This window comes from Schistocerca gregaria, chromosome 7, assembly GCF_023897955.1.
Source record: "Schistocerca gregaria isolate iqSchGreg1 chromosome 7, iqSchGreg1.2, whole genome shotgun sequence".
NCBI classification, from domain to species: Eukaryota; Metazoa; Arthropoda; class Insecta; order Orthoptera; family Acrididae; genus Schistocerca; species Schistocerca gregaria.
The window spans coordinates 487000487-487007354 of NC_064926.1; the positions used below are offsets into that span (position 1 = coordinate 487000487).

Genomic DNA, 6868 nt, shown 5'->3' on the forward strand with positions numbered 1-6868 from the left:
GTGCTAACACTCCGCTGCCCATACCTGAGAAAATCTGCCAACACATGAGGATTATTACGATGCTCACTCAGTCTTAATAAGTCCAGGAGCAACGTTGCTTTGTACTCCAGATAAACCAGCACCAACAGCGAGATCTGGAAAACAGGAGTTGCCACAGGCCGCACACCTTCTGGTCACATGTGCAGGAACGTCCTCCTTAATCGCCCAATGTTGAACTTAATCACCCAATGAGTTCCAAAGTCCTTCCTTATCCACAGCCTTAAAGCCAAAACAAAACCGCCAGCGATCTCCTTCAACGGCAACGGCAAGAAATCTCTCCCCTTGTGCTGCCCCAGACTGCTCTGTTCAAGCAAACTAGAGAGCCTCACATCACAGCACCAGACATACTCACAAATTGGGCACGAGATATCGACCTTGCAGCTTGTCTCACTAACAACTACACATTTAATTCTCCAGTCACTGCTTCCTATTTGTCGACATGGGTTTTCGACTGGAGCGCATACACGAGGGACGGCCTTTCTTACCAATATTACATACATCATATTCTGGCAACAAGTCTATAATCCAGTTCACTTTCTCCAACCTCATCACACAGACACGCGACTCAGGTGGAGTACACAGTCATAGATAAAGCAAGTTTTACACTTCGGTTCATTGGTAGAATACTAGAGAAACGCAATCAGTCTACAAAGAATAGTGCTTATGAAACACTTTTGCAACCCATCGTAAATTTGCTCTAGTGTGTGAGACCAGTACGTGAAAGGACAACCAAGGGATATTGACCATATACAGAGAAAGGCAGCACAAATAGTTCCAGCTTTTTTTTTACCATAGCAACGGCCTTGCCTCAGTGGATACACCGGTTCCCGTAAGATCACCGAAGTTAAGCGCTGTTGGGCGTGGTCGGCACTTGGATGGGTGACCATCCAGCCGCCATGCGCTGTTGCATTTTTCGGGGTGCGCTCAGCCTCGTGATGCCAATTGAGGAGCTATTCGACCGAATAGTAGCGGCTCCGGTCAAAGAAATCCATCATAAAGACCGGGAGAGCGGTGTGCTGACCACACGTCCATCCTATCCGCATCCTCAACTGAGGATGATACGGCGGTCGGATGGTCCCGATGGGCCACTTGTGGCCTGAAGACGGAGTGCTTTTTCTTTGACCGGTAAGTCCTCCCCCCCCCCCCCCCCCCCAGAAGAACTCACAATTCAGAATTGTGTAGAAGTGGAGAATATGATTCAACCTAGTCACTAAACTTTGTAAATCGCACACAATTCTCTTAATGATCGCATAAACACTGTAAGATTTGACTATACATCTGTTTACTTACCCCTATAATCATCAACAACCTAGTTATTAATCGTAAAAGTGTGGTAATATGATCCTAAGTACGATGTAAACATACGCCGCGAAGCGTAGACCAACAATGGACAAGCACATTTAATTCTATTGGTTGGAGCCCAGAAAATAATAATGGACGCCGCAGTTCACGCTCGTGGCCATATAAGACATTGCGGCATGCCAACTCACGTTGAAAGTAACACTGCACATAGGTTTATAACACTTCCCTCCAAAAGTCACACAACTAAGCTACATTGAAAGTTAGTAACTCACTTACAGCAATTTGATTTACGTGGCGAGAGTTAAGAAAAGGAAAAGAAAGGTGTAGTTTTATAATGAAACAAAAGGTTTGTAACAGGAACCGCTGAATCGCATTAGTCTCTTTCTCGGAGGAGCACACAGCAATGCAACTTATCCGTTCATTGTTGGAGAGGCGTGACGGAGTGTTGAAATTTGACTGGCCGCTTGTGATGACGCAGATAAAGTTACCACAGCAGCGCCTTCCGTCGCAGCTCCACGATTCAAAGTATGCTGATCAAGTCCGTTCTCAGTTAAGCCGCAAAGTCATCTGCTGTGGAGTTCAAGAGGCCACTGGCTGAAAAGAAGTAAATGTTGGTGATAACCCCAGGTTTAACATGAACACGTTTATTACCCGTTAGACACATCTATTTCTCATTTCAGTACCTTATACACACTTCGCTATAATTTCCAATACATCATATTTGCATACGACTACCGCAGTCGCAACTTCACAGTTAGTAAAACCGCACTTGCACCTGATCCACAGTTGTAAATATGTTCACCACGACAGCTACGACTTCAAACACTCGACTGTTCACCTAGAAAACAAATACAGTGTGTGCATAAAATCCAGGAACTCTTTCAATTATTTATTGCACAAGAACTAAACTTTGTACATATGTCATACATATTGCATTTTGAAGAGAAACTCTGAAAGTTTTCTTTACAGACATTCGATATGCGAATCATGAGTGACCTGGCAGACGTCAATATGGTAATCGAATTCTGGCCATACCCGTCCTAGCGTGGAATCGTCGACTAAAGGCAGTCGCTTCTCGTCGTTACGAATTTGTTGTGCCAGTGATAAATGGCCTTCCTTCTTGGTGGCTTCTTACCATACTTTGTTCTAAACATCCGTTGAACAGCTGTAGCACACTTGTTTTTGACGAACTCCAAAACACAGAAAGCTCGCTCCGCACTTGAAATCGCCATGTGTTCTATACTAGCGCTGACTATCGGCCAGTTACTAAACTACGCTGGTGAAAAAAAAAAAATGACTTTCAGGGTTTCTCTTCAAAATAACATAAGTATGATGTCTGTACAATGTTTCCTTCTTGCGCTAAAAATAATTGAAAGTATTCCCAGACTTTATGTACACCCTGTACAGTACACAGGTCTCAATGGAGCCTTGGCCCTCGCGACATGGTTAAATACAAAAATAGTTTCACTCACTCCGTAACAATAACTGTAATTACTAGCAGCTGTTGTGTAAGAGCACATGAACAACCTAACTTTTGACACGTTGCGAATTTTTTTATTTATTTATTTTTTAATGCCGTTAAACGTAACATAGATGCGGTAATATGATATTCACTGCACTAAATCTACCGCGCTATGGTACATTGCTGCTCCTCTAGACTCCGTGAAACTTTTTATCAGGGTCGTGAACACACCTTCAGTCGTGCATGTTTTAAGAAGCTATTGCGCATGTGCAACGGACGTGACGAAATTGCCTTGCTAGCCCTTGTTCTAGTTTACCTTAATGCCACGAGGTGGTGCACACTGCAGCAGATTTTTATCCCCTTTTGCTTGGCATAAACCTCGTTAGACGGCAGCACACTCCTCAGAAATGCCAATTCACTCACTACATGGTAAAATTAGATTGGGCATCAATACATGATATAGTTATACTGATGGAAAAACTATTTTGTGATATTCTGAATGAGATATAGTGTATTAAGATTTGGATTTTATCATACAGTAATCCATTTGAGACGCTGAGAACCATAAAGCACATTTTTCACGGTTCTGACATCTGTTGATCTTCTGGTGGGTCAGGTTTATCTGTACTGTAGGCCCATACTGTATATATGAACATTAACGAAAAGCTGTCTCACTGGTTCCTCTGGTACTCACTTAAATGTTGGGCTGAAGATTATGGCTTTTGGTCGCTATGGTTCTCAGCGCCTCATCTGCATTCTAGTCAAGTGCTATTGTTGGCAGACAGTACTTATTGGATTTAATCATTTCCACAAACGGTCATTTACTGCGCAAGAATCGGCTTTTGTGTGCAGTGGCAACATGAACTCTGTTGAATCTGTTTTAAGTGCTAACAGAAAAGAAAATACCCAAGAAAAGTTAGCTGCAAAGGAACTATGGCCTCCCAGACCACATCTTATGACTGAGATATTGACGAATTCAAATATGGGTGACTATAAGTGAACAATCAGCAAAGAAGTGTATAATAAGGGTGAGTTGTTGTGTGGGTGCGACGAATTAAGGTCTGATTTTCAGCCTGTACGTTAATTCGTTAACTAATACATCTGTTAAGGATCTTGTACACTTGTCTGAAAAAAATTTAAAAAAGCACGATTAATCCCGCTTACGCAAAAATGCCAAACAGGCAGTAGCGAAAGCTTAAACATTATTTCCTCCTTGCCCTAAACTGTACTTAATTATGTACAAAACAACAAAATTCCAGAAATACAATTGTTTCTTTTTTCAGACAAATTATGCCTATTTTTATTATTATTGTTGTTATTTTTTAGTATTGACTGTAGTTGTATAAATATGTTGATGAGCTTAACTATTACACAGCAGATGCCATTAATTTCACACTCTCAGATTTATCTGAATCTCAAAATTTGTGGAAACCCAGCATCTATATTCACGAGCCGCCACTGACGATAATGCCTACTCGCGTAAACACTGCCAGTACAAATTGAGGGGCAGTCCACTTAGTAAATACTCAAACCGTACGATTTTTCTGTTCACAATGACAACTTCAGCTTTCATTATGCACTGCTATGGTAATCCCAACAGTCAGTCGTTAAGTTCCGTGATTCACAGTCTCGTCAAGTTTTTACATATCAAATCACCAAAGTGCGTGTCGTCATACAGCCGCACATACACCGACGCTAACTCTCCCTGACTATATATCGCTGCTCCACTGTGCTTTCATATCTACGATTTGCATAGCAGTTCTCCACATGACAGTTAGTATTAAAAATTTAGATAAAATAAACAAAAGAATTTAGAGTCTTTCCACATTCAAATAAAACAAATTCATCCATTAGAGCAAAAGAAACAAACTACATTTACGTTGTGATTCTTGAGTTTCTCTCGGCGTATTTGATAATCAAAATATCCACGGGTGAACGTCAGTTCACCTGATGATGGCGACATGTTTGATCGCCGAAATATTGTGCCCGTTGGACACTATAGACCGGCAGTACACCTGTGGATCTTTTGATTACATTTACGTTGTAACAGTGTCACCAAAACCATCAAAGATATGTGTACTTAGTCTAAGAAAACGAAAGATATGACAGAAAAAGAGCAAAAAATATACCAATTACTAATGCGTATGTCTCACATGACGAAACTAGGAATATATCACAACTCGCTACATATTACTGCCGTAGGGATCGCGAAGATAAGATTAGAATGATTGCAGAGCACACAACCGCATTTAAGCAATGATTCTTCCAGCGCTCCACACGTGAATGGATCGGGAAATAGCCTTAATAATTAGTAGAAAAGGGAAGTATCCTCTTCCACACACTTCAATGCTCTGAAAGCCTTCAGAGCATTGATGAAGATGAAGATGTACATTCAAACTGATAGCGCGCAAATAGAGTATTATATCTGCTGTGTAACTGGATCAGTCATTTCCTTTCAGAAACGTCTCAGTTCGTAGTAACTAACAGGAACTCATCTAGTGAAATGATATCTGTGATTCCACAACGTAGCGATATAAATAATTTATGGAGGCCTCTTACATTATTTGCAGATCTTGCCGGCCTTTACTATCTAATAAAGTCATCAGAAGGTAAAAATCAATTTCAAAATGACACGTCAAGGTAAAAAAAGTAGTAGTTAGTCCAAAACAATAAAAAGTGCGAGGTCTTCCACATGAGGACTAAATCATTCCGTTAACACACAAATTCAGAGATAGTCGATTCAACTAAGTACCTAGGCATTACAGTTATGAGCAACATAAAATCACAGAAAATGTTCTAGGGAATACAAATCAAAGAATGCTTTTTATTGGCAGAACACTTACAGCAGAAAGATCCACCCAAAAGGCCGCTTCCACTACGCTTGTCCGTTGTCTTCTCGAGTATAATGTGTGGTATTGAATCCTTACTAGATAATATTGACAAAGGAAATCGAAGAAGTTTAACGAAGGGCAGCTCATTTTGTAGTCAGGTTATCACACGTGTGTTTTAGTTACAATTATTTAAAGAATAGCCCTTTTAGCTGTGGCTAGATCTGGAAACACAGTGCAGCAGTGCTTTCAGCCTTGTTTCAAAATTTCCATTTTCCACAGAAGCGCGCTCAGCCCGAGTCAATTTGTTTGTGCAGAGGATCACATGCCTAGAAGTTTCGACAGGCCAGCGGCAGACATACACTCCTGGAAATTGAAATAAGAACACCGTGAATTCATTGTCCCAGGAAGGGGAAACTTTATTGACACATTCCTGGGGTCAGATACATCACATGATCACACTGACAGAATCACAGGCACATAGACACAGGCAACACAGCATGCACAATGTCGGCACTAGTACAGTGTATATCCACCTTTCGCAGCAATGCAGGCTGCTATTCTCCCATGGAGACGATCGTAGAGATGCTGGATGTAGTCCTGTGGAACGGCTTGCCATGCCATTTCCACCTGGCGCCTCAGTTGGACCAGCGTTCGTGCTGGACGTGCAGACCGCGTGAGACGACGCTTCATCCAGTCCCAAACATGCTCAAAGGGGGACAGATCCGGAGATCTTGCTGGCCAGGGTAGTTGACTTACACCTTCTAGAGCACGTTGGGTGGCACGGGATACATGCGGACGTGCATTGTCCTGTTGGAACAGCAAGTTCCCTTGCCGGTCTAGGAATGGTAGAACGATGGGTTCGATGACGGTTTGGATGTACCGTGCACTATTCAGTGTCCCCTCGACGATTACCAGAGGTGTACGGCCAGTGTAGGAGATCGCTCCCCACACCATGATGCCGGGTGTTGGCCCTGTGTGCCTCGTTCGTATGCACTCCTGATTGTGGCGCTCACCTGCACGACGCCAAACACGCATACGACCATCATTGGCACCAAGGCAGAAGCGACTCTCATCGCTGAAGACGACACGTCTCCATTCGTCCCTCCATTCATGCCTGTCGCGACACCACTGGAGGCGGGCTGCACGATGTTGGGGCGTGAGCGGAAGACGGCCCAACGGTATGCGGGACCGTAGCCCAGCTTCATGGAGACGGTTGCGAATGGTCCTCGCCGAT

General features: G+C 42.8%; 1 pseudogene; it reads left to right on the forward strand.

Moving 5' to 3' along the window:
- The first annotated feature begins 832 nt into the window (after nucleotides 1-832).
- LOC126282599 (5S ribosomal RNA) lies at nucleotides 833-949 on the forward strand (annotated as a pseudogene).
- The last annotated feature ends 5919 nt before the right edge of the window (nucleotides 950-6868 follow it).